The sequence below is a fragment of the Microtus oregoni genome, unplaced genomic scaffold, assembly GCF_018167655.1.
Source record: "Microtus oregoni isolate MIOR12 unplaced genomic scaffold, Mior012 000046F_ref0000063, whole genome shotgun sequence".
Lineage (NCBI taxonomy): Eukaryota > Metazoa > Chordata > Mammalia > Rodentia > Cricetidae > Microtus > Microtus oregoni.
The window spans coordinates 3,110,987-3,137,068 of record NW_024543220.1 but is presented as its reverse complement, the minus strand read 5'-3'; the positions used below and the strand labels follow the sequence as shown (position 1 = coordinate 3,137,068).

Genomic DNA, 26,082 nt, shown 5'->3' with positions numbered 1-26,082 from the left:
GATAAAAAGATAATTTTGGGATGGTAATACATGTTATGATAGAAGGTGAATTAGGTACAGCATTTTTGACTCACTGAGATATGACAGATACTGGAGTATTTAATCTGATTTTGTCAATGCACTGGACACTATGAATGTAATTCTTGCCTGTATATATTTATATGTAGTTATTGTACTTATTTTATATAGTTTTCTATGTTAGTTAAAAACTTTGCTTTTTATTTAGACAAAAAGAAGGAAATTCTTCGTGATATTAGTTGTGTTCTTACAAATAAGACTTGCGTGTAATTACAGAGCAGAGTCTAGAGGACTATACAGAGAGATGAGAAATGATAAAGTGGGTGGAAAGAGGCTTTGGGTATTTTTAGGTGGAGGAACAGAGAAAGTTAAGAAGCAACTGGCACCCTTTCCCAGTTCCCTTATCTTCCAGTTTTTTAACCAAATATATGACCCCAGAGTGTATACATGTGTAGAAATATCATCATGAAAAACCATTATTTGTAACAGTTAATATATAGTGAAAAGAAGGAGAAAAGAAATACTCATGATAAAATTGGAGATACTGATACAGCAAGAAATTTATATAGTAATTATTTTTTTTAATTTTTTATTGAGAAAAAAAAGTTTCTGCCTCCGCCCAGCCTCCCATTTCCCTCCCCCTCCACTTTCCCTCCTCCCTCCCCTCACTAGTCTCCCCCTCCCTCTCCAGTCCAAAGAGCAGTCAGGGTTCCCTGCCCTGTGGAAAGTCCAAGGTCCTCCCCTCTCTGTCCAGGTCTAGGAAGGTGAACAGCTGGCCTTGGTGAGCTCCCAATAGATCAGCCCCACTGTCTCAGTAGGTGGGTGCACCCCTCGTGGTCTTGACTTCCTTGCTCACCTTCTCCCTCCTTCTGCTCCTCATTGCGACCTTGGGAGCTCAGTCCAGTGCTCCAGTGTGGGTCTCTGCCTCTATCTCCATCCATCACCAGATGAAGGTTCTATGGTAATATGCAAGATATTCATCAGTATAGCTATAGGATAGGGTCATTTCAGGTTCCCTAACCTCAGATGCCCAAGGAACTAACTGGGGACATCGCCTTGGGCCCCTGGGAGCCACTCTAGGTTCAAGTCTTTTGCCAGCCCTCAGGTGGCTCCCTTAACTAAGATATGTGCTTCCGTGCTCCCCTATCCAAACTTCAATTATCCTAATCATCCTGTTTCCCCAAGTTCCTCCCATCCTCCCCTTCTCAATTTTCTCTCCCCATCTCCACTTACCTCCATACACCACACCCCCAAGATCCCATTTTTTTCCCGGCAATTTTGTCTACTTCCCATAGCCAGGAGGATAACTATATGTTTTTCCTTGGGTTCACCTTCTTACTTAGCTTCTTTAGGATCACAAATTATAGACTCAGTGACCTTTATTTATGGCTAGAAACCAATTATGAGTGAGTACATCACATGTTCATCTTTTTGGGTCTGGGTTACCTCACTGAGCATAGTGTTTTCTATTTCCATCCATTTGCATGCAAAATTCGAGAAGTCATTGTTTTTAACCACCGCAAAGTACACTAATGTGTATATATTCCACACTTTCTTCATCCATTCTTCCATTGAAGGACATCTAGGTTGTTTCCAGGTTCTGGCTATTACAAATAATGCTGCTATGAACATAGTTGAACAAATGCTTTTGTCATTTGATAGGGCATATCTTGGGTATATTCCCAAGAGTGGCATTGCTGGGTCCAGGGGTAGGTTGATCCCGAATTTCCTGAGAAACCACCACACTGCTTTTTAAAGTGGTTGCACAAGTTTGCTTTCCCACCAACAATGGATGAGTGTACCCCTTACTCCACATCCTATACAGCAAAGGCTATCATTGGTGTTTTTGATTTTAGCCATTCTGACAAGTGTAAGATGATATCTCAAAGTTGTTTTGATTTGCATTTCCCTGATCGCTCAGGAGGTTGAGCATGACCTTAAGTGTCTTTTGGCCATTTGAACTTCTTCTGTAGAGAATTCTCTGTTCAGATCAGTGACCCATTTTTTAAATGGGTTACTTAGCATTTTACAGTCTAGTTTCTTGAGCTCTCTACATGTTTTGGAGATCAGACCTTTGTTTGTTGCGGGGTTGGTGAAGATCTTCTCCCAGTCAGTAGGTTGCCTTTTTGTCTTAGTGACAGTGTCCTTTGCTTTACAGAAGCTTCTCAGTTTCAGTAGGTCACATTTATCCAATGTTGCCATTAATGTCTGTGCTGCTGGGATTATACATAGGAAGCGATCTCTTGTGCCCATCTGTTGTAGGGTACTTCCCACTTTCTTTTCTATCATGGTCAGTGTGTTCAGATTGATATTGAGGTCGTTGATCCATTTGGACATAAGTTTTGTGCATGGTGATAGATATGGGTCTATTTTCATTCTTCTGCAGGTTGACATCCAGTTGTGCCAGCACGATTTGTTGAAGATGCTTTCATTCTTCCATGGTATACTTTTAGCTCCTTTATCTAAAATGAGGTGTTCATAGGTTTGTGGGTTAAAAACTGGGTCTTCTATACGATTCCATTGATCGACGTCTCTGTTTTTATGCCATTACCACACTGTTTTCATTACTGTATCTCTATAATAGAGTTTGAAGTCAGGGATGGTAATGCCTCCAGAAGATCCTTTATTGTATAAGATTGTTTTGGCTATCCTGGGTTTTTTGTTTTTCCATATAAAGTTGATTACTGTCTTCTCCAGATCTGTGAAGAATTTTGATTGGACTTTGATGGAGATTGCATTGAATCTGTAAATTGCTGTTGGTAGAATTGCCATTTTTACTATGTTTATCCTCCCAATCCAAGAGCAAGGAAGATCCTTCCATTTTCTGGTATCCTCTTCAATTTCTTTCTTCAATGCCTTAAAGTTCTTGTCAAATAGATCCTTTACTTCCTTGGTTAGAGTTACCCCAAGATATTTTATGCTGTTTGTGGCTATTGTGAAAGGTGATGCTTCTCTGATTTCCCTCTCTGCTTCCATATCCTTTGTGTATAAGAGGGCAACTGATTTTTTGGAGTTGATCTTGTATCCTGCCACATTACTAAAGCTGTTTATCAGGTGTAAAAGTTCTTTGGTGGAGTTTTTGGGGTCGCTTATGTACACTATCATATCATCTGCAAACAATGAAAGTTTAACTTCTTCCTTTCCAATTCGAATCCCCTTGGTCCCCTTATGTTGTCTTTTTGCTATTGCTAAAACTTCAAGTACTATATTGAAGAGCTATGGAGAGAGTGGACATACTTGTCGTGTCCCTAATCTCAGTGGGATGGCTTTGAGTTTCTCTCCATTTAATTTGAAGTTAGCTGTCGGCTTGCTGTAAATAGCTTTTATTTTATTTAGGTATGACCCTTGTATCCCCAATCTCTCCAACACTTTTATCATAAAGGGATGTTGAATTTTGTCAAATGTTTTTCAGCATCTAATGAAATGATCATATGGTTTTTTTCTTTCAGTTTATTTATATGATGGATTACATTGATAGATTTTCATATGTTGAACCAGCCCTGCCTCTCTGGGATGAAGCCTACTTGATCATAATGGATAATTTTTCTAATGTGTTCTTGGATTCGGTTTGCCAGTAATTTGTTGAGGATTTTTGCATCGATGCTCATGAGTAAGATTGGCCTGTAAATCTCTTTTTTGGGTGAGTCTTTGTGTGGTTTTGGTATCACAGTAACTGTAGCTTCATAAAAGGAATTTGGCAATGACTCTTCTCTTTCTATATTGTGAAATACATTGAAGAGTATAGGTATTAGGTCTTCTTGGAACATCTGGTAGAATTCTGTATTGAAACCGTCTGGTCCTGGGCTTTATTTGGTAGGGAGGTTTTTGATAACAGCTTCTAATTCTTCGCGACTAAGAGATCTATTTAGATGGTTCACCTGGTCCTGGTTTAACTTTGGTATATGGTATTTATCTAACAAAGTGTCCATTTCTTTTACATTTTCCAGTTTTGTGGCATACAGGCATTTGTAGTAAGATCTAATGATTCTCTGAATTTCCTCTGTGTCTGTGGTTATGTCACCGTTTTCATTTCTGATCTTATTAATTTGCATATTCTCTCTCTGCCGTTTGATTAGTTTTGATAGGCGTTTATCAATCTTGTTGATTTTCTCCAGGAACCTGCTTTTTGTTTCATTGATTCTTTGGATTGTTTTCTGTGTTTCTATTTTGTTGATTTCAGCCCTCAGTTTGATTACTTCCAGTCTTCCACTTCTCCTAGGTGAGTCTGCTTCTTTTTTTTCCTCTAGCTTTCAGGTGGGCTCTTAAGTCTTCAATGTGTGCTTTCTCTGTTTTCTTTAAGTGGGCACTTAGTGCTATGAACTTTCCTCTTAGCACTGCTTTCATAGTGTCCCATAAGTTTGAGTATGTTGTTTCTTTATTTTCATTGAATTCAAGGAAGACTTTAATTTCTTTCTTTATTTCTTCCTTAATCCATGTATGGTTCAGTATTTGACTGTTCAGTTTCCATGAGTTTATAGGCTTTCTGGGGGTAGCATTGTTGTTGAATTCTAACTTTAATCCATGGTGATCTGATAAGACACAGATGCTTATTAATATTTTTTTGTAACTGTGGAAGTTTGCTTTGTTACTGAGTATATGGTCAATTTTCGAGAGGGTTCCATGAGCTGCAGAGAAGAAGGTATATTCTTTTCTATTTGGGTGGAATATTGTATAGATGTCTGTTAAGTCCAATTGATTCATTACCTCCATTAATTCTCTAATTTCTCTGTTAGGTTTCTGTCTGATTGACCTCTCCATTGGTAAGAGAGGAGTGTTGAAGTCTCCTACTACTAGTGTGTGCAGTTTGATGGCTGCCTTGAGTTTTAGTAATGTTTCTTTTACGTACGTGTGTGCTTTTATATTAGGGGCATAGATATTTAGGATTGAGACTTCATACTGATGAATTGTTCCTATTATTAGTATAAAGTCTCCATCTCCATCTCTTCTGATTGATTTAAGTTTGAAGTCAACTTTGTTAGAAATTAGTATGGCCACACCTGCTTGTTTCTTAGGTCCATTTGCTTGATAAGCCTTTTCCCAGCCCTTTACTCTGAGTAGGTGCCTCTCTTTGTGGTTGAGGTGGGTTTCTTGTAAACAGCAGAATGTTGGATCCTGTTTTCGTGTCCAATCTCTTAGCCTGTGCCTTTTAATAGGTGAGTTGAGTCCATTGACATTAAGTGATATTAATGACCAGTGGTTGTTAACTCTGGTCACTTTTTTAGTAGTAGAGTTTGTGTGTTTCCCTTCTTTGATTTGTGCTGGTGAAGGGTCTCTAGATGTCTGAGTTATTGTGGTCATTGTTGGACTCCTTGGATAGTGATTTTCCTTCTATTACTTTCTGTAAGGCTGGATTTTTGGCTACGTATTGTTTAAATATGTTTTTATCCTGGAAAATTTTGTTTTCCCCATTTATAGTGAACGAAAGCTTGGCTGGGTATATTAGTCTGGGCTTGCATCCATGGTCTCTTAGTTTTTGTAGTACATATATTCAGGACCTTCTGGCTTTCAGGGTTTCCATAGAGAAGTCAGGTATAAGTCTGATAGGTTTACCTTTATAAGTGACTTGGCCTTTTTCCTTTGCAGCTCTTATTATTCTTTCTTTATTCTGTGTGCTTTGTGTTTTGATTATTATATGTCAAGGGGATTTTTTTTTTGATCCAGCCTATTCGGTGTTCTGTATGCTTCTTGAACCTTCATTGGTACATATTTCTTCAGGTTGGGAAAGTTTTCTTCTATAATTTTATTAAGTATATTTTCTGGACCGGTGAGCTGCACTTCTTCTCCTTCATCTACTCCAATTATTCTTAGGTTTGGTCTTTTTATTGTGTCCCATATTTCCTGAATGTTTTGTGATGAGAGTTTTTTGGACTTGCTGTTTTCTTTGATCAATGCGTTTATTTTCTCTATGTTATCTTCAGAATCTGAGATTCTTTCTTCTATCTCTTGTATTCTGCTGGTTATGCTTGTTTCTGTAGTCTCTATCTGTTTACCTTGATTTTCCATGTCCAGCCGTCCCTTTGTTTGTATTTTCTTCTTTGCCTCCATTTCAGTTTTCAAGTCTTGAACTGTTTCCTTTATCTGTTTGATTGTTTTTCCTTGGTTTCCTAGGGTATCATTCACTGATTTATTCAATTCTTCAAACTTTCTGTTATACTTCTCATCCATTTCTATAAGTGCATTTTTTTACATGATGTTTAAGGGAGTCAATCACTTTCATAAAGTCAATTTTCTACTTCTTCTTGATTAAGGTGTTCATGTCATCCTGTTGTGAGGTTGCTGGGTTCTAGTGGTTTCATGTTGTTTTTCAGAATGTTAGGTGAATTCTTGCATTGGCGCCCGCCCATCTCTTCCACTGAATTTTCCCCTATGGATCTTTCTTTATAGGATGAGGTCTCCTTGCCTACTTATGTACCTCCCCAGTGATGCCACTCCCCAGTGATTGCTCTCCTGGTGCTCCAGTGATGTCTCTCCTGGTGTCGAGATCAGATCTCTGTGCTGGTTGGGTAGCTCGTAAACAAAGTGCCTACCTTGCTTTCTTCAGGCAGGCTATTGATACAAAGGAGCTCCAGCCTGCTTGGTTGCCCTCAGGATTTGGCCCTAGGGCCCAGACAGGATGAGCTGGGTGATGTTATATGCCCAAAGAGGGAAGAGAGGTAGAAGGGGGGAGGGTTCTGGATGCAAGATGGGTGGGATAAGAAGAGAGAGGTAGTATGCTGGGAGTATATGCCCTGCAGGAAGCCCAGGAAGTATAAGGGAGATGAGGAACTTCTGAGTTCCATGTCCTAGGCTGCTGCCCCGGGTCCGAAACTCACCCCAGTGATGGCTCTCCTGGTGCTGGGATCAGATCTCCATGCTCTATATAGTAAATATTAACAATATTTTTAAATTATTTATTGTTTTATTTGTATATGATTTTGTTTTCATATATGTCTGTGTACATTATGCTTCCCTGGGACTACAATTACAGATAGTTTTAAGCTGTTATGTGAGTGTTATGAGTGGAAACTGGGTCTTCTAGAAGAACAGTCCATGTTCTTAATTGGTGAGCTATGTCTCGAGTCTCCACCCAAAAGAGCATGTAGTTTTTATGTATCTCAACTCTACCACATCAAGGTCACACCTGAACATTGCAAATACATCTGCTAAAAGGACATTGCTGAGACAAGAAAAAAGCAAGCAGTGAAATAACTCCAAATATGTACATCCCAATTCAGTAATATAATGAAAAGGAACAGCATAACTTATCAAAACATAACTAATTCTACAGTAATGACATCTAGTAAATAAGTAAATTAGATGAAATTCCAGACAGAGAACTCAGAAGAATGATCTTAATTTCAAAAAAGATAAGAGAGAAAAGAAACCTCTGAATGAATATACAAACAGCTGAACAGAGAGAGGGAAAGGATGTAAAACAAGAAAGATAGAATTTTTAAATTAGAGCAGAATTTTTTTTTATAAAAAGATAGAAATATTGAAGAAAATCCAACTAAAGTTCTGAAAGGGAATAAAGCATAATCAAATGCAAAGCTCCATAGAAAGTCTCATTAGGGGAATCAATCAAGGAGAGGTTAGAATATCAGGGCTTGAAGACAAAGTAGAGAAATTAGAAAAATCCAAAATGGACAAAAGTAAGTGAAGGTGGAATATGAACTCTCACATAATTTTCTATGAAAGGACAAAATATAGAAGTTACTGGTCATAGAAAAAATATCCAGCTAAAGTCACAGCAAACATTTTCAAAAGATTCACAACAATATTTCCTAGGGTTGACCAAATATTACAGATACGGATGTATTTAGTTCAGCAAACAGATAAGATTAGGAAAGAGTCCCATCTCATTTTATTATATCCCAAACACTGGATAATACAGAAAACATGTATTTTGTTGAACGTAGAAATCTAGAAACACCAAATTACCTAGAAAATTGGGCCCATCAGATGAACAGTAGAATTATTACTTAAAAATTTCAAAGACAGAAAGAATCTATTTTAAGTCTTGAAAGACAAAATCTACATTATCCCAGACTATTTTAAACCCAGATGATATATTAAAATTGATTATAGGAGCCCCTAATTAATGGGTTTCAACATTGTTAATGCTGTGACCCTTTAACACAATTCTCCAACCATAAAATTATTTTTATTGCTACTTCGTAACTGTTATGAATTGTTATGTAAATAGCTTTGAAGATAGAGGTTGGCCAAGGGGGTGTCACCCTACAGGTTGAAAACCACTGCCCTAGAAGATGTAGATGTAAGAAACAGAAATATAGCTCCATAATATAACCACTGAGAGCTTGAAAAGTTCCCATAAATCATTAGAGACACTAAGGGAATGAATTACACATAGCCACTTTGAAAAACAGTTGGAAAGTTTATTGCAGAATTTTTATTTAGGTTTTAGAATAAGGGTTGGGCGAAAAAGAGACCCTCAAGGGGAAAGTAAGACTTACCCAAACTTAGGTATAAACTTCTCAGGTTGCTTGATATCTAAACTGGAAAATCTTAGTATATTATGGGATTTTTTCTAGGTTCCACCCTAAAATAGGCTATAAGTATTATTTAATATTTTTGAGAATTTAGATGATTAGAAGGATGAAGACTGTCAGGTTTCTCAGAATGTATCTTTAGTTCTGACAGAATTTGAATTTTAGATTAATTTTCTATTTATTTTAAAAATCTTTAAGCCATCTATTTCTAGAGCTTTACTAGTTTTTTGTTTGTTTAAATTTTTTTAAATTTGTAAAAAGAGAACAATATTTTTCCATACATACCAATCCAATTTCCCACTATCTCCTTCTTCCTATACCCTTCAAATACACCCCACTACCACCCCTATCCACTCTTCAGAAAGTGTAAGGAATATTGATTTGGGGGAAGGTACAAGGCCCTCTCTACTACATCTAGGCTGAGCAAAGTATACATCCAAAGAGAATAAGCTCCCAAAAAGCCAGCACAAGCAGTAGGGATAAATTATGGTGCCACTGACATTGGCCCCACAGTCTGTCCCAACCATTCAACTGTTACCCACATTCAGAGGAACTAGTTTGGACCTATGCTGATTCCTTCCCTCTCTGAGTGGAGTTGGTAAGCTTCCATTATTGTAGGAGGGGGGGCTGCTTTTTGGTTCCTGGTCACCTGGCTAGGTTAGACATGAAATAATCACACAGAAACTGTATTAATTAAATGACTGCTTGACACATTAGCCCTAACTTTTTATTGGCTAACTCTTACATCTTAAGTCAACCAATTTTAATTAGTCTTTAAATTACCTACCAACAAAGTTTCAGCACATCTATTTCCAACAGCTCCATGGCAACTCTCCAATTCTGCCTTCCTCCTCCCATACTATAGGCCAAGCCAGGTCTTTATTCATTAAACAATAAAAACAACAAAGACAGAAGGACCTCCCACATTATTTCCACTTTTCTGTTAAAACAAAAATGCAAGGTTTAATCTTTAACATAGAAAATTACATGTAACAAAATAGTTACCAAGCAAGAATTACAGTTACAATATTTATATCTTCTTTATCTTTTATCATAACTAAGAAAAACTATGATAATAACTATTTATACTTCAGCACCATCAAAGACTCAAGAAAGATATATTATTACCTAAATAAACAGGAAGTGCATTGTAAGCAACTTCCAAAGCTCTAGAAATGATAGAGACATCATGCTGCCCGGAAAGCAACCCAAAGTTATTCTGTACTGTTGGGGCATCCATCTTCAGCCAACAGACCCATAGTGTTCAGACTTTTCCATGAAGCAGGATATTCCAAAGACATGTCTACATATATCGGCAGTTTGTTAGTAATTTTTTCTGTGTCCTGCAGAATGTCTGGCAGTCTCTTTCATGAAGCAGGAAACCTGAAGGACCATGTTACCTTTTAAGGCAAGTTCATCAGTCATTACTCTGTGGGTCCTGCATGTCCAGTTTATACAATAGTCCAGGCAAGAGCATTTTCATGCCCAAAAGGCTAACCAACTCCATAAGTAGCCTCTTTGATACCCATCTGTAGTAATAAGGGCGGCGGGGCTGCGTCCCCGGCACCCAGCCGCCTGCTCGGCTAGCTTATGCCCTGAAATAATTACACAGACACTGGATTCTTTTAATTACTGCTTGGCCCATTTCTATCTAGCCTCTTCTAGGCTAATTCTCACATATTAATTTAGCCCATTTCTAATCATCTGTGTTGTGCCCCTCGGTGCGCTTACCGGGAAGATTCTAGCCTATGTCCATCCTGGGTCAGAGCTTCATAGCGTGCATGTTCCCAGGAGCCAGGAGCATGGCGTCTCTCTCAGGCGTCTGCTGCCGAGAGGAGAGCTGTCGAGTCTGAGCTCACTTCCTCTTCCTCCCAGCATTTTGTTCTGTTTACTCTACCCACAGGGCCAAGCAGTTTCTTTATTGCTTAACCAATGAAATCAACAGATTGATATATGATACTCCCACATCACTTCCCCTTTTTCTGATTAAACAAAAAAGAAGGCTTTAACTTTTACCTAGCAAAATTACATATAACAAAACAGTTATCAAGTAAAAGTTACAATAATCTTTATCATAACTAAGGAAAGAAAACTATAACTATAACTAACTATTCTTTACTCCATCAAAGACTTCAGAAAGATATAATATTACCTAAGTAAACAAGAACTAAGAAACTTCAAACTCTAGAAATGACAAAGACATTTCGCTGCCTGGACAGTCACCCAAAGTTCTTTTGTACCGTTGGGGCATCCATCTTCAGCCTTCAGGCCCATGGTATCCAGCAGACATTTCCATAAAGCAGGAAAATTCAAAGTCAGTTCAGTCACTATCTGTTGTGTCCTGCAGAATGTCTCGCAGACTCTTTCAAAATGAATCAGGAGCCCCGAAAGATCATCTCACCTTAGGCAAGTTCAGTAGTCCTCTCTCTGCGGGTTCTCTGTGTCCAGTTTATGCAATAGTCCAGGCAAGAGCAGTTTCTTGCCCAAATGGCTATCAAACTCCATAAGGTGCCTTCCAATCAATAATTGATCAATCTCAGCATTGCCTTGGGCTAGAGGACCAGGCAGACCTGTATGGGACCGGATGTGTGTTATGTACATCGGACAAAGCCTGTTCCTGATTATGTCTTGTACCTGGATAAACAATGAAGTCAACTCTGTGCCATCTGGTATAAATTCAGCGGTTTCAATATGCAAGATAACTCTTTCTGCATATTGTGAATCTGTAACTACATTAAGAGGTTCTTTAAAATCCCTTAGCACCATAAGAATGTCATATAATTCTGCCTTCTGGGCAGAATTATAAGGGCTTTGTTCCACCTTACTCAATTCATCTGACTTGTAACCTGCTTTCCCTGATTTATTTGCATCAGTATAGAACATACAGGTTCCAGTTATTGGAGCATCATGTACAATTTTAGGAAGAATCCAAGAAGTTCTTTTTATGAGGTTAAGTCTACCACTTTTGGGATAGTTGCTATTAATTTCTCCCAAAAAATTAGCACAAGCTCTTTGCCACAGTTCATTGTCTTCCCATAACTTTTTTATTTCTTCAGTAGTAAAAGGCATTATAATTTCTGCTGGGTCTATACCTGCTAGTTGACGAAGTCTCAGCTTACCTTTTATAATTAATTCAGAGACTTTTTCCACATAAGTTTTTAATTTTTTACTTGGTTTATTTTTTGTTTAAATGAACTATTAGATCAGGTGTTATCCCAACAGCTGGTCATAGATTGGAAATGTCTCCTAACAATCTTTGGAAATCATTAAGAGTCTTTAACCAGTCTCTCCTAATTTGTGCCTTTTGCGTTTTAATTTTCTCTAACCCTATTCTGTAACTTAGGTAATTAATAGAATTTCCTCTTTGAATCTTTTCAGGGGCAATTTGTAATCCCCACCTAGGCAAGACTTTCTTTACTCCTTCAAACATCCTTTCTAAAGTATCTTTATTTGAATCAGATAACAAGATGTCATCCATGTAATGATAAATTATGGACTTGGGGAATTGTTTACAAATTATTTCCAATGGCTTACTTACAAAATATTGGCACAATGGAGGACTATTGAGCATACCCTGAGGGAGTATATTCCATTAATATCTCCTATTAGGCTGAGAATTATTATAAGTAGGCACTGTGAAGGCAAATTTTTCTCTATACTTTTCTTGTAACGGTATTGTGAAAAAACAATCTTTCAAATCAATAACTATAAGAGGCCATCCTTTTGGTAACAGAGAAAGCAAAGGAATTCCAGATTGTACTGGGCCCATAGGTTGAATTACTTTGTTGACAGCTCTTAGATCTGTCACCATTCTCCATTTACCAGATTTCTTTTTTACAACAAACATAGGAGAATTCCAAGGGCTGGTTGATTCTTCAATATGGTGAGCATCTAGTTGCTCTTGCACCAGCTGTTCCAATGCCTGTAGTTTATCTTCAGCTAGAGGCCACTGTTTGATCCATATTGGCTTCTCAGTTAGCCATTTTAAAGGTAGGGCTGTTGGTACCTCTAAAGGTTTGGTATTTGCTGTATGTTCTTGTACAGCCTGAATGGCTGGTGACCTTTTTCCATAATACCTCATCACATCCTTCCCAGAATTATGAGTTCCTGGAACTACAGGAATGTTAATCTGGGTATTCCATTGCTGTAGCAGGTCATGGCCCCATAAATTTAAGACAATATTGGCTATATATGGCCTTAGTCTTCCTATTTGCCCTTCGGGCCCTATGCATTCAACCCATCTTGTGCTTTGTTTTACACGAGATAGGGTTCCAATTCCCAGGAACTGAACATCTACCTCTTGAAGAGGCCAGTTCGGATGCCAAGATTCTGGGGTAATGATACTTACATCCGCACCTGTGTCTAATAAGCCTTCAATAAAAGTGCCATTTATACAGACTCTTAGCTTTGGTCTTTGATCATTAATAGAAATCTGTCAAAATATACGTTTACTCTGTCCTACTGGGTTTTTTGACTCATCCATCACACGTAATTCATCATTTAGACCAGTATTACTTTTTACAGCAGAAATTGGAGCTTTTAATTTTCTTGGTGAGGCACGTTCTCCACTGTGACTGGGAATGACTGGGCCACTGTTGGCGTGGGGGCCTGCGAGAGACCCCTCAAGTAGTTTCCCGATGGTATCGGGTTGCTTTGTTTGTCTGTTGTTGACCTGCATTCGTTGGACCAATGTCGGCCTTTACTGCATCTCCTACATATACCTGAAGGCCTAGGTCTCCTATTTTTGTCATTCCCAGAGGAGATAATATTCCTAGAAATTCTGTGCCTGCAATCCCTTTTCAGATGTCCTAATTTACCACAATTAAAACACCTGGCAGTTTGATGTCTACTCATTGCTGTGGAAATTGCTTCTCCTACCCAAGGTTCATCGTTATAGCTAAATGTCTCAACATTCATCGTATGCTGAATCCATTCATCCATAGGTGCTGATCTAGACTTTAAAGGCCCAATTACCTTTTTGCATTCTATGCATTCTCAAAAGCTAGAGATTCAAGAAGTATTCGTCTAGCTTCTGGGTCTGTTACCCCTATGTCCAGAGCCTTAATTAATCTTTGCAAAAAGTCAATAAAGGGTTCTCTTGGTCCCTGCCTAATTCTATTATATGATTCAACCCTTTTTGCTGGATCTTGTATCCTATTCCAAGCATTTAAAGCTGCTTGGTGACATAGACACAGTACTTCATCGTCATAAAGAGCTTGGACCTGTGGATCAGCATATTCTCCTGCACCAAGAATGTGATCTTGGGAAACCTCGACACCTTTTGCTCTTCCTTGCTGTCCCATATGTTTGGATTCTTCTCTGAAATAAATTCTAAACATCAAGGAAGGTCCATTATCTAAAACTGCAGACACTAACTGATGGAAATCATGGGGAGTAGCTCTAGCATTAGAAGCCCAAGTCCTTATCATTTCCTTTACATATGCAGAGTGCAAGCCAATATTAACAATAGCTTGCTTAATTTCTTCTAGATCATTCATTGCTATTGGCGTCCATCTAGCTTCTCTGACTCTGTTTGAGCCTTTAGAAGTTGACGCTTTGTCAGAATTAAGTATAGGGTATGCCGCTAAAACTTTTGGTAAGCCAGTTCTAATAGCAGGTGTTGGCATTGTATCCTGTCCTTGTGCCTTATTACTCTGTTCACCAGCTCCAATCATTTCTTCAATCATTTCAAGTCTTTTTATTATTGTCTTTATTATTGTCTCTTTTGAATCCTGAATCTCCTGACCTGCATGAGTTTCTAGTAAAGATTGTATGGTTCTTAGGAGTACCATGATCTTCCTAAATGATAGAATATTCAAAAGAATACTGAAATCTAGTAACCAGTAAATTAAGTTATCCCAATAGTCATATAAACCTTGCATGATATAACCCATTGTATTGGTAACCAGAACAGTAAAATTCACGTTGGAAACGAAAACTGCCATATTACCTATTATCCAGCAGGTGGTGCTGTTGCCAAGTCCCGACGAAAACAGAGTCCTGTTTCAGAGTCCGCCTAGTATTTGTTAAAAACTGGAAAATGTAAGTTGCTCAACAAAGTACATGTAATTAAACCAATTCCAGAGACGGAACCAGAAACCCAGAATCCAGGGGTAGAGAAGAGCAACCTGGAAGCCGCTTATGCCTCCACGTGACAGAGTCACCCTGAGGGGTTGCAGCTTTCAGCAACCGCGTGCTCTGGTTCTTGCCACTTAAGAGCTGTGCTTGCAAGGGAGATTTAAAAACAACTCAGAAAAGAGCAAACCACTCGGCAGAGAATACGCGGGTCTGTGGAATTTAAATCCACGTGGGGAGGCCAAGGCCGCTGGCGGCGGCTGAGGAAGGGAGGGCTCCCGCCAAGCCGAACTCGCGGCCGGCAGCCGAGCGGGGAAAGGAGAGGTTCTAAAACCAAACGTTGGGCGCCAACTGAAGGCGGAAGTCATAAACAATGCCACACCAGTTTGGAATTATGATTAATAGGGTGGTATTTATTTAAAGGGGAAAAAACTTACAGATCACCGTCAGCCCTCTGCGCAACCAGGAAGGGAGTCTAGTCACCGGTGGAGCAGGAAGTGAAGAGAGAGAGGAGAAGGAAGTGGCCGCTTTTATAAAGGGAGAGAGACCACGCCCCAATGGGCTGGTATCTCAGCGGCGATAGGCTGGAGGAGTGGGAGGACCTGCCGTAACAAGCATCCAAAGGGGCTAGACTCCCACAAAGCCAGTTCATGTATTGGGATTGAAACCTAGTGCAATTGTCCTTGGCTTCTCATCAGCCTTCATTGTCCACCACGTTCAGAAAGTCCGGTTTCATCCCATGCTTATTCAGTCCCAGTCCCACTGGCCTTGGTGAGCTCCCAATAGATCAGTTCCACTGTTACAGTGGGTGGGTGCACCCCTCGTGGTCCTGACTTCCTTGCTCATGTTCTCCCTCTTTCTGCTCCTCATTTGGATCTTTTTTTTTAAATATTTTTTAAGGTTTATTTAACTTTATTTTATGTGCATTGGTGTGAAGGTGTCAGATCCCCTGCAACTGGATCTTCAGACAGTTGTGAGCTGCCATGTAGGTGCTGGGAATTGAACCCGGGTCCTCTGGAAGAGCAGTCAGTGCTCTTAACCACTGAGCCATTTCTCCACTGAGCCATTTCTCCAGCCCCCTCATTTGGATCTTAAGAGCTCAGTCCGGTGCTCCAAGTTGGGTCTCTGTCTCTATCTCGATCCATCGCCAGATGAAAGTTCTAAGGTGATATGCAAGATATTCATCAGTATGGCTATAGGATAGGGTCATTTCAGGTTCCCTCTCCTCAGTTGCTCAAGGTACTAGCTGGGGACATCTCCCTGGACACCTGCGAGCCCCTCTAGAGACAAGTCTCTTGCCAACCCTAAGATGGCTCCCTTAATTAGGATATATATTTCTCTGATCCTATGTCCACCCTTCCTTTATCCCAACCATCCCATTCGCCCAAGCTCCCCCCATTCTCCCCTTCTCACGTTTCTCACCCCATTTCCCCTTAGCCCCATGCCACCTCACCCCCAAGTTCCCAGGTTTTGCCCTGCAATCTTGTCTACTTCCCATATCCAGGCGGATGACTATATGTTTTTCTTTGGGTTCACCTTCTTATTTTGCTTCTCTAGGATCACAAATTATATGCTCAATGTCCTTTATTTATGGCTAGAAACCAATAATGAATGAGTACATCCCATGTTCATCTTTTTGGGTCTGGGATACCTCACTCAGGATAGTGTTTTCTATTTCCATCCATTTGCATGCAAAATTCATGATGTCATTGTTTTTTGCCGCTGAGTAGTACTCTAAAATGTATATTTTCCACACTTTCTTCATCCATTCTTCCATTGAAGGACATCTAGGTTGTTTCCAGGTTCTGGATATTACAAATAATGCTGCTATGAACATAGTTGAACAAATGCTTTTGTCATATGATACGGCATCTCTTGGGTATATTCCCAAGAGTGGTATGGCTGGGTCTTGGGATAGGTTGATCCCGAATTTCCTGAGAAATCGCCACACTGATTTCCAAAGTGGTTGCAAAAGTTTGCATTCCCACCAGCAATGGATGAGTGTACCCCTTCCTCCACAGCCTCTCCAGTAAAGGCTATCATTGGTGTTTTTGATTTTAGCCATTCTGACAGGTGTAAGATGATATCTCAAAGTTGTTTTAATTTGCATTTCCCTGATCACCAAGGAGGATGAGCATGACCTTAAGTGTCTTTTGGCCATTTGAATTTCTTCTGTTGAGAATTCTCTGTTCAGTTCAGTGCCCCATTTTTTAATTGGGTTAATTAGCATTTTAAAGTCTAGTTTCTTGAGCTCTCTATATATTTTGGAGATCAGACCTTTGTCTGTTGCAGCGTTGGTGAAGATCTTTTCTCAGTCAGGTGCATCATTACTAGGGTATGTATGATACTGTTTCACAGTCCAGCATGACAGAGCCACTGGTACCTCTGAGCCTCTCACATCACCCCAGTTCCAGGCACACAACCAGTCCATGTTGCCATTAAGCAAACTGCAGAACACTGCTCACAAATGCCACCAAAATGCTCAGTTTCCTGAAAGAGTCAGAATTCATGGCCCACCTCTGGGAAGCTGCCATTTTGAAACCATGCAGCAGCTAGTGATTAATCAATAAGACCTCTCTTAAAGAAGCAGTTTGCCTCAAGCAAACCCATTTGGCAAAACAATGCAGCTAAACTTTGTTTTTTGTGTCTATAATTTCTTTTCAAGCCCTCTGAGGTTTTAAGTGGATTTTAGATAGCCACCTGGGTGCCAAACTCTTATATGGAGGCTGCTTTTTTATCCTGGCCACTCATAACCAAAATAATCATACAGAAACTATATTAATTAAAACACTGCTTGGCCCATTAGCTCTACCTTCTTATTGGATAACACATCTTAATTTAACCTATTTCTATTAATCTGTATATTACCATGAGGTCATGGCCTATCAGCAAAGTTTCAGCATGTCTATCTCCAATGGCTCCATGTTGTTTCTCCAACTCTGATTTTCTTCTCCCATGCTATAGGCCAAGCCAGTTCTTTATTCATTATGCAATAAAAATAACACATAGACAAAAGGACCTCCCACACCACATTTTCTCAGGCAAACTGTTTCAGTGGGTAACCTTATCATGGTGTTGAATTCTTTGCTCATATTCTCACTCCTTCCACTCTTACTGGACATTGGAAGCTCAGTCCAGTGAGTCTATTTCCATCAGTTGCTGGATAAAAGTTCTATGGTAATATTTAAGATATTCATCAGTCTGACTTAAGTATAAGGCCAATTCAGACACTCTCTCCTCTATTGCTTAGGGTTTTAGGTAGGGTCATCTTTGTGGATTTGTGGAATTTTTTCTAGAGCCAGGTTTCTTCCTAAACCCATAATGGCTCTTCAATCAAGATATTACTTTCCTTGCTCTCATTTCTGTCCTTCCTTCATCTCAGTTATACTGTTCCCTCAAGTTCCCTTTGCCACTCCACTTCTCCCCTCCTCTACTCTTTTTTATCCACCCTTCTCTCTAGACCCATATATTCCCAATTTATTAGGTGATCTGGTCTATTTTAACTTTCCAGGTGGATCTATATATGTTTTTCTTAGAGATAACCTTGTAACTTAACTTCTCTCGGATCATGATCTAGCAGCTCAATATCTTGTGTTTATGCCTAGTGTTCACTTAAAAGTGAGTACATACCATATTTATCTATTTGGATCTGGGTTACCTCACTCAGGATGGTTTTTTTCTATTTACATCTATTTGTATGCAATCTTCAAGGTGTATTTTTTTTTTCGCCACTGAGTAGTACTCTAAAGTATAAATGTGCTACATTTTCTTTATTGATTTTTCAGTTAAGAGGTATCAAGGTTGTTTCCATGTTCTGGATATTACAAACAATGCTTCTAAGAACATAATTGAACAAATGTCTTTGTAGCGTTGTTGAGTATTGTTTAGATTTATGCCCAAGACTGGTACTGCTGGATCCTGAAATAGATTGATACCTAATTCTCTGAGAAACTACCATACTGATTTCCAAGTGGTTGTACAAGTTTGCATTCCCACCAGGATGAATGAGTGTTCCCTTTACTCCATATCCTCTTCAGCATAAAATACCATTGATTTTTTTTTTATCTTAGTCATTCTGACAGGTGTAAGATGGTATCTAAGAGTTATCCTAATTTTCATTCCCATGATCACTAAGGATATTGGACATTTCCTTAACTGTCTTTTGGCCATTTGAGATTCTTCTGTTGAGAATTCTCTGTTTAGTTCTGTATCCCATTTTTTAATTGGGTTATTTAGAATTTGGATGTCTAATTTCTTGAGTTCTTTATATATTTTGGAGATCATTCCTTTGTATGATTTTGGTGCAGATCTTTCCCATTTAGTAAGCTGCCTTTTTGTCTTATTGACTGTGTGCTTTGCTTTACAGAACCTTCTCAGTATCAGGAGTTCACATTTATTTATTGTTGCTCTGAGAGTTTGTGCTACTAGGGTTATATTTAGGCAGTGTTTTCCTGTACACATGCTTTGCAGGTTATTTCCTAATTTCTTTTCTATCATGTTCTGTATAATCAGATATATATTGATTGAGGTCTTTAATTTACTTGAACTTGACTTTTATTCATGGGGATAGGTATGGATATATTTTCATTCTTCTATATGTTGACAACCAGTTCTTTTTTTTTAAATTTGAATTTTATTATCAAATGGATTTTCTACAGCAAAGTACAATATGTAAACTTCACACAAAGGAAATTGGCAAAGAAATTAATTAAAAACTTAATTACAATAACTACACATCAGCAATGGAGAGCTGGGAAGAGAAAAATCACTTAGCATAAGAATTAAAGCACAAAAAAATTATGTTAACTGCCAATTTAAAATGGGACACTGGTTTGTAAACTGGTAAGAAAGAAGCACCAATAAATTGGTGGATCTATTCAGAATTTTTTATTTTTAGTTTAAATAACATTCTTGCCGAAAAAAAATAGGGGCGAGAGGGTTGGTGATTAAGAGCACTTAATGCTCTTGTAGAGCCTGGTTTTGAATCCCAGCACACACATGAGGCAGCTGATAACCTGTAATCCCAGTCCCAAGAGGTCCTCATTTGGCCACTGCAGCACATGGGGCACACATACAAAGGAAGGAAGGCAGGGAAGATGGGAAAGAAGAAGCGAAATTCGACATAGAGTTTTCCTGTCTACTAGCTTGATACACACCTAAGAACCAAACACAAGCTAACAAACTGGGTTATCCCTAAAACTCCTCCACATTCGCAACCCAGCTCTTGTCAATCACTCGTGCAGTTATAATCATGAGTACCCATGTTTCTCCACAAAACACTGTTTTCTGCTTTAGTGACACATTTTAAAAATGGATCCAAAAAAAAAAAAGAATTAAACAGTTGTCCCTAAAGACTCAGGTTATCTCGGTCATGAGGCACAGCCTCATGCTTCTGCAAGTGACAACCAGTTCTGCCAGCACCATTTGTTGAAGATGCTTTCTTTTTTTCCATTGTATAATTTTAGCTTCTTTGAAAAAACAAACAAACAGGTGTTGATAGGTATGTGGATTTAATCCAGGTCTTTGATTTGATTCCTTGGTCAACCTCTCTGTTTTTATGCCAATACCAAGCTGTTTTCATTGCTGTATCTCTGTAATAGAGTTTGATGTCAGAAACGGTGATGTCTCCAGAAGTTTCTTTATTGTACAGGATTATTTTGTCTATCCTGTGTTTTTTATTTTTCCATATGAAGTTGATTATTGTTCTTTCAAGGTCAGTAAAAATTGTGTTGGGATTTTGATTTGAGTGCTTTTCGTAGAATTGCCATTTTTATTATGTTGATCCTACCTATATAATAGCATGAGAGATCTTTCCATTTTCTGGTATCTTGTTCAAATTCTTTTTTCAAAGACTTAAAGTTCTTGTTATACAGGTCTTTCACTTCTTTGGTTAGTGTTACACCAAGATATTTTATGTTATCTGTGGCTATTGAGAAAGGTGATGTTTCTCTGATTTCTTTCTCAGCTTCTTTATCATTTGTATATAGGAGGGCTACTGATTTTTTATTAAGTTGATCTTGTATCCTGCCACATTACTTAAGGTATTTATTATCTGGAGGATTTTCCTGGAAGAGTTTTTGGGGTCGCTTATATATACTACTATATCATCTGCAAATAATAAAAGTTTGACTTCTTTCTTTCCAATTTGAATACCCTTGATCTCCCTTGTTGTCTTATTACTATAGCCAGAACGTCAAGAACTATGTTGAAGAGATATGGAGAGAGATGACAGCCTTGTTTTGTCCCTGATTTTAGTGAATTGCATTGAGTTTCTCTCCATTTAATTTGATGTTGGCTGTCAGCTTGCAATATAATGCTTTTATTATGTTTGGATATGTTCCTTGTATCCCTGATCTCTCCAAGATCTTTATCATGAAGGATTGTTGGATTTTGATGAATGCTTTTTCAGTAACTAATGAGATAATCATATGGATTTTTTGTATCAGTTTTTTTTTATGGCTCAATGAACTTTTATTCTGGTATAGATAGAATGACCATTCAGGATAAACGCTGTAGATATTCACATTGTATTTTACACTTTCACTATCAAAAATATTTTTATACACTTCTCCACCATAAAAAGTGAAAAATCCATGAGAGAGTTAGAACTTCAATTATCTATATATCCTCTCTCATAACTCATCGTTATTACCTGCGTCTACTCCTCTGAGGGGGGGGGGACTACTCAGTGCTAAAGAAAGAATGGAATAACATTTTTTTGGAAAATGTATGGATTTAGAATGTATAATATTATACAAGACTACATAAGAAAAAAGCATGCGGGGCTGGAGAGATGGCTCAGAGGTTAAGAGTGTTGTCTGCTCTTCCAAAGGTCCTGAGTTCAATTCCCAGCAACCATATGGTGGCTCACAACCATCTGTATTGGGGTCTGGTGCCCTCTTCTGGCCTGCAGGCATACATGGAAGGAATGCTCTGTATACATAATAAATAAATAAATAAATAAATAATTTAAAAAAAGAAAAAGCATGCTCTTGCTCATATGCTGTATCTAGCCAGTAATATATTTGTGTCAGTTTTTTATATGATGATATACATTGATAGATTTTAGTATGTTGAACCATCTCTTCATCTCTGTGATGAAGCCAACTTGATGGTGGATGAGTTTTCTGATGTGTTCTTAGATTCCGTTTGCCAGTATTTCATTGAGCGTTTTTTTAATCCATGTTCATGAGGGATATTGGTCTGTAATTCTCTTTCTTGATTTAGTCTGTGTGGTTTTGGTATCAGGGTAACTGCAGCCTCATAAAAAGTGTTTGGTGATGTTCCTTCTGTTTCCATTATGTGGAAAACTTTGAGGAGTATATGTATTAGCTCTTTTTGGTATTTCTGGTATAAATCTGCCCTGACCATTTTTTTTGGCTGGGAGGTTTTTGATGACAGCTTCTATTTCCTTGCAGTTTAAAGGTCTATTTAAATTATTCACCTGGTCTTGATTTAATTTTGGTTTATGACATCTATCTAGAAATTGCTCATTTCTTTTATATTTTCTGATTTTGTACAGTACAGGGTTCTGAAGTATGACCTAATAATTCTCTAAATTCCCTTAGTGTACTGTTACAGGGTGATGACCTGTTTGTTCACTTGTTCATCCCATCCACTCAGCTATCTTAGCCCCAAAATAACCACATAAAATTTGTATTAATTAAATCACTGCTTGGTCCATTAGTTTTAGCCTCTTATTGGCTGACTCTTACATCTTGATTTAACTCACTTTTATTAATCTGTGTACCACTATGTGGCAGTGGCTTACCAAGAAAGATTTAGCATGTCTTTCTCTGGCGGCTCCATGGTGTTCCTATGTATTTGTTTTCTTCCTCCCAGAATTTAGTTCTGTCTTCTCTGCCTTCTTAAGTTCTGCCCCTCTCAGGCCAAGGCAGTTCCTTTATTTATTATCCAATATAAGCAAAATGGAAAGAAGAATCCCCTACACCAGTGTCTCTTGCTATGTAACCCTTTTAACTCATGATTTTGTTAATTGGATGTTCTCTCTCTGCCTTTTGATTAGTTTGAATAAGAGACTGATAATCTTGTTAATTTTCTCAAAGACCTGCTTTTTGTTTCATTGATTCTTTGTATTGTTTTCTTTGTTTATATTTTATTGATTTCTGTCATCAATTTGATTATTTCCTGTCTTCTACTTCTAGGTCTGCTTCATTTTTTTCTAGAGCTTTCGGGTGGGCTGTTAAGTCACTGAAGTGAGTTATCTCCATTTTCTTTATGTGGACATTTGGTGCTATGAACTTTCCTCTTATCACTGCTTTCATAATATCCCATAGGTTTGGCTATGTTGCACCATAATTTTCATTGAATTCTGAAAAGTCTTTAATTAATTTCTTTATTTCTTCCTTGACCCAAGCGTGGTTCAATAGTTTACTGTTCAATTTCCATGAGTTTTTAGGCTTTCTGAAAGTAGTGTGGTTGTTAAGTTCAAACTTTAAATCATGGTGATCCAATAAGATACAGGGGGTTACTACAACTTTTTTTGTTTCTGTTTAGGTTAGCTTTTTTTTTTTACCAAGTATGTGATCAATTTTAGAAAAGGTTCCATGAGGTGCTGAGAAAAAGGTATATTCATGTTTGGGTGGAATGTTCTATGGTTGTCTGTTAAGGCCATTTGATTCATGACATCAATTAGTTCTTTCAGTTCTCTCTTAAGTTTCTGTCTGGTTGACCAGTCTAGTGGTAAGAGTAATGTGTTTAAGTCTCCTACTGTTAACGTCTGAGGTTTGATGTGCAATTTAAGCTTTAGTAATGTTCCCATTGCATATGTGGGTTCTCTTGTATTAGGGGCATAGATGTTTAGGATTGAAACTACAACTTGATGGCTTGTTCCTGTTATGGATATAAAGTGTTCTCCATCTCTTTTCATTGATTTTAATTTGAAATCTATTTTGTTAGAGATTAGGATAGCCAAACCCACTTGTTTCTTCGGTCCATTTGATTGGAAAACCATTCCCAACACTTTACTCAGAGGTAATGCCTATTTGAGGTTGAGGCATATTTCTTGTATCCTGTTTTTGAATCCATTCTCTTAGCCTGGGTCTTTTTATAGGTGAATTGAGTCCATTGATATTAAAATATATTAATGAACAGTAGTTTTTAGTTTCTGTTATGTTTTGTTAGTAGTGTTTGTGTGTTTCCATTCTTTGGGTTTTCTGGTGGGAGGTTATCTGTTGCCTCTGTTTTTGTGGGTGCAGTTGGCTTTCATGTATTGGGGTTTTCTTCCAATACTTTTTGTAGGGCTGGGTTTGTGGATACATATGTTCTAAATCTCTTTTTGTCATGGAATATCTTGTTTTCTCCATTGATTGTGATTGAAAGTTTTGCTGGGTATAGTAGTCCGGGTTTGCATTTTTGATCTCTTATTGTCTGCAGCACATCTGCCCAGGACCTTCTGGGTTTCATGGTTTACACTGAGAAGTCAGGTGTAATTCTAGTAGGTATACCTTTATATGTTACTTGACCTTTTTCCTTTGCATCTCTTAATACGCTTTCTTTATTCTGTATGTTTTTATTTTGATTATTATATGGTGAGGGATTTTTTTTTGATCCAATCTATTTGGTGTTCTGTAAGTTCTTGTACCTTCATAGGGTTATCCTACTTTAGGCTGGGAAAGTTTTCTTGTATGATTTTGTTGAATATATTTTTCTGTGCCTTTGAGCTGGAGTTTTTTTCCTCCTATCCCTATAATTCTTATATTTGGTCTTTCATGGTGTCTCAGATTTTCTGGGTGTTTTATGTTAAGAATTTGTTGGATTTAATGTTTTCTTTGACCAATGAATCTATTTCCTATATAGTATCTTCAACACCTGACATTCTTTCTCCTATCTTTGGTATTCTGTTGGTTATCCTTACCTCTGTAGTTCCTTCCCATTTACTCAGATTTTCCATATCCAGAATTCCCTTGGTTTGTGTTTTCCTTATTGCCTCTATTTCAGTCTTCAAGTCTTGAACTGTTTATTTTACCTGTTTGATTGTTTTTTTTTTCTTGGTTTTGTTGGGTTTCCTTTAGGGATTTATTAATTTCTACTAATTTTTTGTCTTTTTCTCCATTTTTGAAAGGGAGTTTTCGTTTTCCATTATCTTCATAAAGTAACATATAAAGTCATTTTCTTCTGTGTCTTCTGGGTTAGGATGATCAAGTCTTTCTCTTTTGTGATTACTGGGTTCTGATATTATCATGTTGCTTTTTAGGTTGTTGTATGAATTCTTGCATTGATGCCTACTCATCTCTTCCTTCAAATGAGGCCAGCAGTGACTGTGTATCTTGGTCCAATCCTTGAAGTGGATGTCTGAGCCTTTATGAATTGTTCTTGGTCTGCTCTGTACTGTCAATGTCTCTGTCTCAGGGAACCACTGAGGTTTCTCTAAGCCTGTTCTCTTGGTCTCTGCTCCTGATTACACCTTGGTACACTCAGTGTTATAGCAAGTTCTTGGTCTCCTCAGTATTGTAGCAAGCTGTGTTTCAGAGTTCCACTGTAGTTGTAGGAGGATAGATGAGTTTGGTTGCAGGATATGGCTAATAGCTTGCAGGGTCTAGTGGATGCGGTTGGGTATTGTGGCCGGTTACCTGCAGGAAACTGTCCTGTAGGCTGGCTAGAGAAGCCAAGGCAGTTGGGGAAGGGCCCCAGAGCTTTTTCCCACTATGAAGATCCTAGAGAATGGAGTGTCACACCACATGTCTGGTCACTCACTTCTTAGTCCCTCTGTATTGAAGCAAACTATGTTTCAGAGTTCCACCGAGGTGGCAGGAGGTTAGGCAAGATTGAGAGTAAGATGGGGCTAGCAGCTTGCAGGATCTCAAATTTTATTATTTTATTTCTGTGAGAAAACTAATCTTTATTAGACTCAGACATATTGGTTCACACTGACAGCTCAAGGGTCACCCGAGAATCAAAGAAATATGTTGTCTCAAAAAGAAAAAAATATGTATGATGCAATTTTATGTTGTAATGTAGCATCTAGAGAAATGATTGAGCTTGCTCAAGGTTAAATCTAGTGATAAAGGCACAAAAGCAAGTGATAATTTGGGTGTGTTTTGCCTGAGTTGAGACTATTTGCCATGATGTTTCATAGCACCTAGGCAGACAATGTGCGTGCTGTACAAAGTCCTCATGGTCAGCAGAATTGCTACAGGAGTGAATACATATCAGGGCAGTCAGCACAAGGAAGAGGAAGCAATCCCCTGGTTCATCATCTGCTTGGAGAAGGGAGCTGTACGACAATGCCCTCTGTGCATTTGTGTCTAGCTTTGCCACTCCAATAACAATCACTCTACAGAGAGAGCAACCTAAGTGTGGGAATATCTATGTAGAGCTCAGACTGCTGCATAGATAGTCTCTTATCATGGATAAATAGAAGGAAATGTTGTAGGGTTATGAGGAATGTAGATAGAGGAAAGCTATTCCTATGGACACATGTACAAGTCCTACATGTTTTCTGTGGGGAAAAAAATGTTTCCACTATAATCAACGT

The 26,082-nt window shown here is 38.3% G+C and overlaps 1 gene segment (V, D, J or C); it reads right to left on the bottom strand.

Annotated features, from left to right (window-relative positions):
- Nucleotides 1–26,082, bottom strand: part of LOC121435425 — a 289,312-nt gene that overhangs the window by 156,869 nt on the left and 106,361 nt on the right.